The following is a 13126-nucleotide window of genomic DNA, read 5'->3' on the forward strand; positions in this document are numbered from 1 at the left end:
ACTTCAGAAACACCAACCCAGACATATGTTTCCTTGAGTAACATGAGACTGTGTGTACTGAGGAGATATGAAACATATTTTCCATTTAGAGTTGCTTAACAATGTAAAATATATTTTAAAAGTCACCATAATTTTTTTTTTCTCCAGTCCAAATAATGTCCTTGTGAAAAAGATGTACACTTCAGTATACTTTGAATAAAGGTACTTATTAGGGAAGTAATATACTTAAGTGTTTTATATACAATTTAATTTACAGTATACTTCTTTTGTTGAAAATATGGTTAAAATGTACTGCCAAATGCACTATCAAGCATTTATGGTAAAGTAAAATATATAATGTAATTTCTATTGAAACGTGTAAGTATTTAAATACATTAGAAATTACACATTTGTAATGATGAGGTTGCAGTTTAGTATGTTTAAAATATATTAACTTTAAATGTAATATTGAATAACACACCACAGTTAAAATTTTACTCAGTGCTTTACATAAGCTTTAGTTGTCAACACATAAAAATATATGTACTTATTTAAAGCACAACAAAAGATCATTAAAACATAATGATTTAAAATGTACTTTAAAATACAACTTTTAATTTGAAATTATTACAAAGTGCACTATTTAAAACTGTACCTAAGTGTGTTAAGAAACAGTCATGAACATGTACCCTCTTAAAGTACACCCAAGTGGCCTTATATTTTATTCATATTATATTATCTGCAAGTACAGTTTTTTTTATTTGATTTTAAATATATACTTTTACTATTAGAAATACAAGTGTACTTTCAATACAATTAAGTGCACTTTTTCACTTTCTTCTATGGAACAAAAAAAAAGGTGAATTTTCAAAGAAAACCCTGGTTGCTCTTGTCAATATAATAAAAGTGACTTGGGCTGTCAAGCTCTAATTTACACGCAATATGACAGCTTAGTGAATAAGGATCAACATTTAAGTTGTTGTTCACTGAAAATAAGTGGCTACAGCAGAAACTTACATGTTCGTCACACAGAGCAGTTGTCTGACTTCAGTTTGGCACTTTGAATACAAGCTTGAAACTTTAAATCAAGTCAAATAACTTTTTGTCAGTTCCCTTCACATGTATTTTATGACAGTGACAGGGTTAGTTTTTGCAACAACAACAAAAAATTAAGTCATACAGATTTCGAACAAAATGACAAGAGAATTTCATTTTTTGGGGTGATTTTTATTTATTTATTCAACTCTAATTATTTTCCATTAAGTGTAATTTTACTACTGACTGGAGATATTTAGTAAGGAAACTAGTTATTAAAAAACATAGACTAGGCTATAATTGGTTGGCCTGTGTTTAGTCTGGCCGCTGTACTTATGGCAGCAATGTGCTTTCTTGCTGTTGCCAGCATGGATTGTATGAATAGCAGAAGATGTTTGTGCAGGTTTTTGGCCTTGAGCTCACATAAAAAGCCAACTGCCCTTGGTAGTGAGGATCAGGGCTCAGAATGGCTCCTATCTCTCCTGCACACAAGCTGTCCAGTTTGGCTGTTCTCATTCCCAGTAACAGTTTATGGCCCAGTTTGGCACAAGAAACTAAATTATTTCTGTGTTCATTCTTTTTAAGCCTGCAATACACTGCCCAGTGTTTCCCCTTTCAACCCTTGTTGGTAGGTGATAATGAAAAACATACTTTTTTTTTCATTGCTGTGAGCAGCATTAAATAATAATTTCACTAAAACTAAGTCAGCATTTACTTACTCATGTTGTTGCATATCCATATCATTTTCTTTGTTAGCTTTATGTGAGCCATTTCTTTCTGCAAATGGAGTGAATTTATTAGAGAAGCATCTACAAGCTGTCCATATCTGATTGTGTTCCACTGATAAATGTTACAGTAATGTTGAATGTTATAGGGAATGTTTATTTTCTGCTCTAAACTGCTTAAAATCATGTTTGTGTAGAGCAGTACAGGCATTAGACCTTCCTGTGGGATTCTGGTTTGATTATGTTCTTTATCTCAGTTCTCCATCAGAGCATTTGGGATTATTATTGATAGAGCTGTCAGAGTATGTTCACACATTGGTGAGCTAGCATTTCTAAATCTCAACGCAATCCATAAACCTTACTTGTTCAATTCTTACTGACTAATTAAGCTTAAGATTTAAAAAAAAAAAAAAAAAAAAAAAAAAAAAAAATGAAATGAAACAGTAGGTCAGCATTTTAATAATAGTTTTAGGCTATTATCCTCAACAAACTCGTCTTCGATCTTCAACCAGATGGAACTGGATAATATTCTGAATGTTCCAATCCGATCTGACTTCTGACCTGTAATGCTGCCTGAATCATAATCATACACTCATTGGCCAGTTATTGGTTCATTGGCCAGATGAGAACTAGCCGACTGAGCCTGGTTTCTCCCAAGGTTTTATTGAAGCTATTTTCTCCTGGAAACAAACTTCTGCCACTAAAGACTGCTTTATTAATAATACTCCTGATCAGTTTCATCATCTCAACATCCCAGATAGCTTAGAAGAATTCAATATTGCCACAGAACTTTTAACTCTCTCTTTTCCAGCACTTCAGACACAGTTGCTCCTTTGCACTTAAAGAAGATTAAAGAAAATAGTCCAACGCCGTGGTACAACGAGCACACTCGGCCCCTTAAGAGAGCAGCCAGAAAAATGAAGCACAACTGGAAGAAAACAAAACTAGAGGTATTTCACATTTCATGGAAAGAGAGCTCGATTGCATACAGAGAGGCCTTAAAAGCTGCTAGATTATTTTTCAATCCTATTAGAAGAAAATAAACAAAACCCTTATGATGTAACAAGTATGTTGTACTTGTTACATCATAAGAAGGATGGTGTCTACGCTAATATTAGTCTCTCTGTTTATCCGAGGTTTACCCGATAAACAGAGATCCGGATCCAGGCCGTATCCGATGAAAGACCTGCGCCTGGACACGATAACAACGCAATCCTGAAGTGTCAACCAGTCCCTCCCTGTTTACTGAAGTCAGCTGGATCCCTGCCGTATCCAGATCAGATGGTGGACCTGCACCTGGACCCATCCATGATGCATCCCTGAAGTGCCAGCCTCATCAGCCCTGTGAAGGCCTCATCGACACAACCAATCTGACTTCTGACCTGTAATGCTGCCTGGATCATAATCATACACTGTTCACTCGTTGGCCAGAGGAGAACTGGCCCCCGACTGAGCCTGGGTTCTCCCAAGGTTTTTTTCTCCATTCTGTCTCCTGATGGAGTTTTGGTTCCTTGCCACTGTTGCCTTGGCTTTTAGCTTGCTTAGTTGGAGACATTTAATATTCAACAATATTATTGATCTGCCTTACTTAGGTGGACGATGACGCAATTTTCTTCTTGAAACAAACTTTGTTGTATTATTTTCATGTTATCACTGTGAAGCTTTGATGCAATCTTTATTGTAAAAAGCGCTATATAAATAAAGGTGACATGACTTGACTTGCTTTAGAGTATTGAGACGAATCTTGGCACGTCATCAAAAATATGATCTGAGGCTGCTTGCAGCATTTTGGCACTACTGTTCAGGAGATATATATATATATATATATAATGCATTGTATGACTTCTGAACAGTAAAACAAAAAAAAAAGCATTCAGAGCATACCGAGTCGAATGATGCCCAATTTTCCCATATTGGTCATTTTGATATCAGCCATTTTGAATTTTGTCGTAAAATGGCAAATTTCATGAACGCATCATGTCGTCGATACAAATTATGAATTGAACAATGCTATTAAGTGAACAATGATACTAATTATGCCATATTTTGAATTTGCTGTTCGCCATTTTGAATTAACTTGAAAACCTACTTTTTTCAAACTCCTCCTATACCGTTTCTCCAATTTTCATCAAAATGGGCTCAGAACATTTTCAGATCACGCTGGCAAAAAAGTTACTAAAAGATTTTGATAGACCAAACCATATCTCAAATAACACATCAACGAAATTGATGGCATGGTGCCAAGTTGAATCTGAGGCTGTTACTCTGCAACGCTTTGGCATATTGACACCAAACTTTGGACGTGTCATTATCACCTCACACTGATCACACAACATAAATTTGGTAATAGCATATTGGTCAAAAGTGACACCCAGTTAAAACATAAAACTTGTGCTTATTATTATATTCACCTAAAACTGTCTTATTTATCCCTGCAGTTGCTCAGATGTTCCAAGCCATGCATACATATATCTATTTGATATAATATATCATTCCTTTTTTGTGCTTGGCCCATTAATTGCTGCTTGCAACTATATTTATATGTATGATTACACTGTTGATGGATGGATGGATGGATGGATGGATGGATGGATGGACTGACTGACTGACTGACTGACTGACTGACTGACTGACACAAGAACATATTTTAAAGACTTATTAAGTGGAACCCTGTCATTTTTTCCTAACGACTCTGATACATTATGTATCTTATGATTACACGCATTCTGTGATTAACAGGTTAACCTCAGGGCATTTTCAATAGAATATAAATATAGTTGTCAGTGTAGATGCTCAAGAAGTCAAACAATAACTTCAACACTGTAACAATGGTGATGAAGAAAATAAATATCTCTAGAAGAAATAAAGGTCTTTTAGGACTGTATGGAATTATTCAAATGAGAATTATAGGCAAACAACACTAACACTGCTGACATATGCAGTTGCAGTATACCAGAAAAAATGATTACAGACTTATAGAAGAGAGTGTTGTGTGTGAGAGAGGGATATGAGTTTTACAGCTCTGAGCCCCATTAATCATTATTAAGTGAATGAAATGATATTTTCATGGTGGTGATCATGTCATATTATCTAGTTTAACTGATTAATGTGCTCACGACAGAGCAATTCTTTAGATGTCAACAACTAAAATCCTTCTCAACCTTTTTGATGAGCGTCTTCATTGTAAAAATGTAAACACTTGTTTTTATTCTTTGTTAAGCAAGACCCCAAATTTACTCTATATTAAAATCACTTTTAAAGAGCTGCACAGTTAATTATAAAAGTGAAAACAATTACAACTGTCACCATCGTGAAAAGTGTGAATTAGAGACTTACATATTATTTAAAATGAGTTTTTTCAGTTGTCCAGAGATGTCTGTTGTCTTCATGCATAATCAGAGACAATAAAATGGGTAATGGCCACCAGTCCTAATGAGTTTGAAGCAGTCTGATGCTCAAAAATATGTCATATTTCTATATAAGATATGTTAAAAGGTATGTATAATTCTTAAAATATCCCACTTCACTTGTGTATGTGTGGAGTTTAATGCGTGGGAATCATCTCTAAATATAAAACATGCGCACACACACACACCCACCCACCCACACCCACCCACACACACACACACACACACCCACCCACCCACCCACACACACACACACACACGCACACACACAGTTTCACTGTTGATGCTTTTTTCCCTAAGTAGTTGCCAAGCAGTTTTTCTGAGTGTCTCAGCTTGTGAATGGTTGAGATTAGACTGGTTGAAGATCATCACACACTTCAATATCATCTGACTTGCAAATCACTTTGGGAATTACATCTCTGAAGGTGTGAATCACAAGGGAATTACTGTTAGTTATCATTTAGTATCAGAGTGAACAAAATTCTAGGTTTAAAAGAGCTGTTTTGTTCGATGTAAATCAAAGCAAAATAAGTCATTCTTAAAATAAAATAAAACACATGGGGACAGTTTTTGCAATCTAAACCTTTTTGTGTGTGTGTGTGTGTGTGTGTGTGTGTGTGTGTGTGTGTGTGTGTGTGTGTGTGTGTGTGTGTGTGTGTGTGTGTGTGGTTGCCAGCTTCAGCATAGGAAAACAAAATTACACTCTCACATTCTTGATAGGAAAATAAGGATAATTGTTACTTTAAAAGAGCAATATTTACCTGATTTAACCCATTAAAATATTGGCGGTAAAATTTATGTATTTAGCTTCTAAATAATGTTGTTGTATTTGAATAAAAAGATGTTACCCTTTTTGCAGTGTACCATATGCCATGTTGATGTCTATGTCTTCAGCTGTATATTATTATTATATCTTCTTGACTGAATTAAATGCTAAACTGAATCTGAGACAGTCACTGTTTCTTACTGAAAGTTGTAAAAAAATAATAATTGTAATGTAATACTGAAGTGCTGTGTATAAGTGTAGTGATATATATATATATAAATAAAAAAAAACGCAGATGAAAGAAATCTTAGGAATAAACTTGTTTTATTCCAAATCAACACAAAGAGTAAACCACTTATTGTAAGACACTCTTGATCATTATTTTATTATGGAGTAGAACTGAACAATGCAACTGAAGAAGAAAAACTGGATCAGACTAAAACACAAGAACCACAATGATTGGGATCCAAACTATGATTCAACCAATGACAATGAATTAGCTGATAAAGGACCCTGCTGAGGTGGAAGTTAAATTTCCCTCAAAAAAGGAGGTTTAGAACGGTAGAGCGTCAGGTGAAAATGTTATCAGGATGAGCCCAGAGGTGAAGAAGATAGGGCACTGTCCCATGTTGAAGATATAAAGTCTAGGTTTGGATTGTTTTTAAAGAAATCAATACAGAAATCCCATCAGCCTGGAATGAAGGACAGTGTTATAAGAGAAATTCTTCCTGGAGGAGTTTAGGAGACCTCAGGTGTCTGCCGCTCACAGCAACTAGCTCTGACAAAAACAAAAGATGTCAACTTGATGCCTCAAGGGATGTGAGAGGAAATACAAAATAGCATAATGTGGCATAATAATACCACATTTGTAAGGCTCACGAGACATTAATGCGACTTGACATTGACATACAAGTGCAAATAAATAAGGTGGTTTGGTTCATCTTGATTGAATTGACGATTTTTGCATATCAGATCAGCTTCAGACAAGTGAAGTCTGTGTACCACAAATTCCAGTATGAAATACATATGAAAGAAATAGATTTGTAATAACAGTTTTATAAACAGATTAGTCTACACATTTTTGTTTTAACCAGTCTATGGAGAAAAAAAAGTTATACTTTATTTTGATGGTCCCAGTTAGACATTCTGTTGACATTAAGTCATAACGTTGGGGGTAGGGTTAAGGTTGGTCAAAAAGGGGTTATGGTTGGTAGAATAAGTCAACGTATACTTGCAAATAGAATGTCTGTTGGGGGACTGCCAAAATAAAGTGTTTTCATTTTAGTTTTAATCAGTCTATGGGACAAAAAGTACTAGTTAGTTATATAACTAGTAATACTTGCTGTAGCAGCCACAAGGTAAATGCATTATATGTACAAATGGACCTCAACTTAACTCGTTCGTATTACATTTTTTACCAACTGCTTACACACAAAATCTTTTCATGTCACACGATTTTTGAAACCTCTCACTCAAAGTGCCAAACTACATGCCAAATCTTCAAAACCATAAGCTATTTCTCAGCCTTTGACTCAGTTTTCAATTGCATAAAACACTTTTTGCAAAACACTACACACAATTCTCTACCTAAAACACAAAGATCTATCAGGAAGTGACTTACTTTCCTTTTCCAAACACAACCAATCAAAATGCTACACTTATTCACCAGGTCACACAGACACACTCCTCACATGTGCAAACACTAATTGCTTAACTGATCACTAACCAATCACTGCTTTACTGTAGTATAGGCCTAAATAGGTCAAAGGTCAGATGATCTGTTTTGAACAATGGATTCCTGGGACCCCCCGGGAACCCCCCCCCCCCCCCACACACACACACACACACACCACACCCCACACCCCACACCCCACACACACACACAATTGTGTTATTTACTGTATTCTAAAGAATATACTTTTGGTTTACAGTACATATGTTTATGGTTTTGTTGTATGCTAGTGAAAGTGAAAACAGTGAAAGTAATCTGATGTAACAAGTACACTGTAAACACCAAATGCAATGTAGAAACAGAAAATATTTATTAGGTCTAACATTATTGTTGTTTACAGTGTACTTGTTACATCAGAATACTTTCACTGTAGAACATTGCATTGAAATGTAGATATAAGCCTATGAAAGACCAAAGAGCTTTAGATTTAGAACAGCAGTGTTTACATGGTATATACAAAAATGTATTATTACAACGCATTCTCATCCTAGGGCGTCATATACTGACGCTTTTGACATTTCGTCAACATCCGACGCACATGGCACCCTTTAGCGTCAATATGAGACGCAGATTATGGGTAGGTTTAGGTCTGGTGTAGGGTTAGGGTTAGACCGCTAGGAGGCGCCTTCTGGCCCATATTTATCTGCGTCTCATATTGACGCTAAAGGGTGCCATGTGCGTCGGATGTTGAAGAAATGTCAAAAGCGTTAGTATATGACGCCTTGGGATGAGAAAGAAGTGTTTGCCATTTGATGCAAATGCTTCATTCTGACGTGTTTATGGCATTTTGAATGCAGTGTTGCATTTTGAAGGAGATGTGAGGCATTTTGCATTTTGTGTGTGCAGTTTTGAGAATTGTGTGTAGAGTTTTGAAAAAAGGAGACTTAGTTTTGAAAACGTGTGTAAGCAATTGGTAAAAAACTGTAAGCCAGAGGTCATTATTGTTTCCAACTCTTGACTTATAGTTTCAGAATAATTATGAAGCCTTAAACAGCACACTCTCATTTTCATTTCATTTTGCTAGGATTTCCATTGAACCTTTAAACCTGAAAGTCTATATGTTTCTTTTACCCTCTCATTGATTCAGTTTTCCTCTTCCCGTCAGTGAACATCAAACAGAAGCTTTGCTCAGGAGGTCTGCCCACACCCTGAAGCCACACTTGATCTTTGTCTGAGCGTGCGTGTTTGACAACTTACAAATGAACCTGACCTCTTCCTCTCTAGACCCAGAGTCTCTCTCTCACACCCTGCAGTGATGCAGAGCCACAGCGTCTGTCATCATAAAAGCCTCTTCTCGCTCTCTCACCCTACGGATCACGTATCGACCACGCTTCTACAGAAGGCAGGGAGCGTGACCCCTGTATTTTCCGATGGAGTCTGACATTTGACCTCTCCACTGCCCTTCTGCATGGTGGGAAAGAAAAGCTAGAAGTGTGTCTACTTCTTAAAAAATATACTTTATACACATTTATTATACTGAAAGATCTGTTTTAATATCCCTATTGCAGACAGTGTAAACCAGCCTAAGGTGATTAGTTGGTCTTTCAGTCTGGCCAAATTGGTTAGGCTTGTCTGCTTTGCTGCTTTTAAAGGGATACTTGTCAGCTGGCCAACCAGTTAAACCAGCTAAACATCAACTTGAAAAGGCTATGGGAGCAAATATAAAACATCTTAATTACCTAAAAACCTGAAAACCAATTTAGACTGGTTTAAGATGATTGATTTGATAACCACTTGAGAAATGTATAAACATGTATCCAATTTTCCCATCTCCTGATTTTCCTTTTATAGGGTTTGGCCTATATATTAATTCAAACTTTTTTGGATTAATGTTTCAGAATTGAATACTATGGTTAACTAAAATCACATGTTTGGTATCTATGAACTCCAATTTTCTATTTGTTCATGTACATTACATTTGACTAACTCTGTGACACATTAATATTATAAGAAGTTTGGAGGTTCTTCTCTTAAACACCCAATCAAATTGCATATGCAAATGCCCTGCTAGAACACAAAGGATCATATAATTTCCCTCCAAAGGAACAACTTCTTATTTGCTCACATACCTCTAGAGGGTGTGATCCTTTAATAGATCACTGATCACAAGATCACCCAGTTTTTATCTGAGAAATTCTGACGTGAAGATGATGCTGAGCTAGAAATCTTCCAAGGACCCCCAAGCTTGTGCCAGGCTGCAGCCTTGTCTTTCCATTCACCAAAGATCCTCTGAGTTCAATGGGTTCTTTCACATCAAGACAACATCAGCAAAGATCAACTGGGGCCTTAACAAATTGTATCAGGACAGTTTTATTCAAATGGGTGAGACATGCAAGTATCAAACTTAGTCTCACAGTATTCAACAAATTAAGTATTTCTACCCCTCAAGGGTGTGAACTAAACTAATGGTTTGCTCAAGGCTTTTGATCTGCTGAATTTCAATGCTACAACCTGTATAACCTTGCTTTCCTGTATTCTGATTCAGCTCTCTTTCCCTTGGTAAACTGTATGCAGGTATTAGATTAGTCTAAGTGTTTAGTCTAGTTAATAACGTCTTGTTCATGTCACTTGTAAAGTTGTTTGTTGTTTTGCTCATAACTGGAGTCCCTAATCATGCAGATTTTGACTACATGCTCTGAGTATACTGTACAGTAAGAAAGTTATTTCCCATACCCCAAAAATGAACATTTCTTAGAATTAATGTATAATTAATACTGAGCGTTCGCTGGACGAACAGGTTAGTTGATTGTTGTATAAATTTTGCTACATCAAGTTAGTTATATTAACTAATCCAAATATGTCTAATTAATTGTGAGTTATAAATAATTATTAATCTTTCCCTTGAGCGTATTTGCTACAACAGGGTGCAAGAAATCACAGGGAACAAGGTAAGTCTTGACTCATAAAGCTTTATCTTGGGAATAAGTCACATACCAAAGTCAAGTTTTTAAATGTCAAGTTACTTCCAAAAGGTGATCAACTCTAATTTGATCGCTACCGTAGACATCAGTGTTTATATCCGAACTGTAAACTTTTATCCCAGTGATTCTGTGATATTGTAACACAGACATAATGATACTGTGTATTTGTAAAGACCACAGATTTTGTGAAGCTGTTTCTTATACATGACTTTGGGTCAGCGGCAGCGCCAACGCAGATTTGAATGTTCCGCTGATATCGTAATCATGCCAGAAAGACAGACAGACAGAAGACAGTGGTCAGAACCCATGACATAGTTGAAAAGGAACACTCACATGATGCTGAGGACACCCCAATGACAAGGGCAGTTATATACAATTTCTGTAGCTCTGGAAATGCTTCTTTGAGGCTGACAGGTCCTTTTCACCAAATTGTTTGTTAGGCATAGGTTTTGCAACCAAAATCCCATTAGCCAGACCTACGCTATTAGCAGTGCTAGCAAACAAATGTAGAGGGCTAAAAAATGTGGCATCTAGAAATGCATTAGATGTTGGCACAATACAAGATGAATCAACCTTTTTTTGTGAAAAATCTACCTTCCATTTAAAAAATGGCCCTGTCGAGAATAGAAAGCACGGATCTCTTCAGAGACAGACTGGGAAGTATTGTAGAATTACCACCGTCAATGTGGCCCACTGTGGAATACACAACACTGTCATCTAGTTGTGTATTCAGTGGCCGTCTCTTGAAAGGGTGTAAATCACCACGTCTTAAAATTCATCTCAACGAATTGCCATTAGGGACTCCAAGGATGCACTGACAACCTCACCAACGATCTAAGACTGGAAAATAGCATTAGCTGATTTCAGGACACCAAGAAGACCGACAAGAAATGTCCCTATTAAAAAAAAAAAAAAAAAAAAAGGCCTGCTGCCTCAGTGGTCAGATTAGAGCTGGTAAAATCATCCTCTGCAATATTTAAGAGGATGCTGAGAAGGATGTTTTCATTCTCAATAATGCACCTTGTGACATCATAATGGCTTGTCCATCGAATTTGTTTAAGACCAGAAGCATTATACTTCTCAGCCAAGTAGTGGTGATGGAAAAAGTTTTCCCACATGGATCACGGATGGCATCCACAACTAAATGTAGCTGGTGGTTATAACAGTGAATGTAAGGTTTGTTTTGCAGCAGGTCCAGGCTTGTTTTGCAGCAGGGCTTGCACACCACCTCGTACCCCAATCATCACTGATGTTGTCAGCACTGTAGCCAGCAGCTTAGAGGTGGCTCAATATTTGAGTGGAAATGCAGGCTATTCAGCGTCTAGAGGATGTAAGTCAAGCAACCAAATCAAATGCTCCTCTGGCAAGGAATTACACACAAACCTAATCATTGCAGGCAAATTTTCCACATTACACTTGTCTCGTGCCCTATCACTTTTAAGGCAAAACCCTGCGTCAGAATCTGCGTATTTGCACTTTATCTCAGAAAGCACCATATAAGCCAATGTTTCAATGATTTTGTTCTGAATGTCCTATACATATTTTGTTATGCCCTTTACTATATCTGCCAGAAATAAATCCTTGGTTGAACTTGATTTTGATGGTTCCTTTTGAACATTCTGTTGATTATAAGTAACGTTGCACCTACATGTCTACTAACTCTCATTAGAGTATTAGTAGAGGATTAGTAGACTGGTAGGGTTAGGGTTAGAATAAGTTGACATGTAGTTGCAAAGTTTCTTATAGTCAGTTGATTGTCTATTGGGGGAGCATCGCAATAAAGAGTTTGCAGATATTAAGCAGACAGTCTACTAATACTCCAATGAGAGTTAGTTGACATGAAGTTGCAAAGTTACCTATAGTCAACAGAATGTTCAAAAGGGACCATCAAAACAAAGAGGCCTGCAGATTGTTTGATGTGGTTTATTTGGTTCCACGCAGTCCTTGCTTGTTTACACAGAGAAATTGAACCACACCTCCAATGCTTTTCACATAATATCTGTTCCCTTTCGTGGTCACTCCGAGTTACGTCGGATGACGACGATTGGGGTTTCGCTTAGAAGCCTATCACCTTCGAGTATATAAAACGAGCCAATGGCAATAAAATGCCATGGGTCTGCGGAATTTGCATAGCGTATCTCCGCCCACCGCAGGGGGTATATAAGGAAGTACGCTGCAAACATGCAGATATGTTTTCGCTTCGGAGCCGAGAACTTCTCCACTCCTGCAAGCCAAATATTCTGAGTTAGTCTTCTCATCCCTTCGAGACGAGCGAACTCTCCAGTGTTGGTGTGACGGCGATTTCAGCGAGTGCTCACTACCCTGCTGATCTGCTCAGTGATCTGACAGATAGTGTGATTTCTCCCTGTTCGCTTCAGCATCTGCAGAGTTTTCCTCTCACAAAAAGAGCATTGCACGTGGCACGTCTTTTTAAAGATGCCTCGCCCGTGCACTTCTGGTTGCGGTCGCGACATATTCTTTTCTGATGGGCACAATCTCTGCTTAGCGTGTTTGGGCGTTGATCACGCTAAAGCAGCGTTTGTGGATGACTCATGTTCCCA

Source organism: Squalius cephalus, assembly GCF_949319135.1.
Source record: "Squalius cephalus genome assembly, chromosome: 4".
Taxonomy (NCBI): domain Eukaryota; kingdom Metazoa; phylum Chordata; class Actinopteri; order Cypriniformes; family Leuciscidae; genus Squalius; species Squalius cephalus.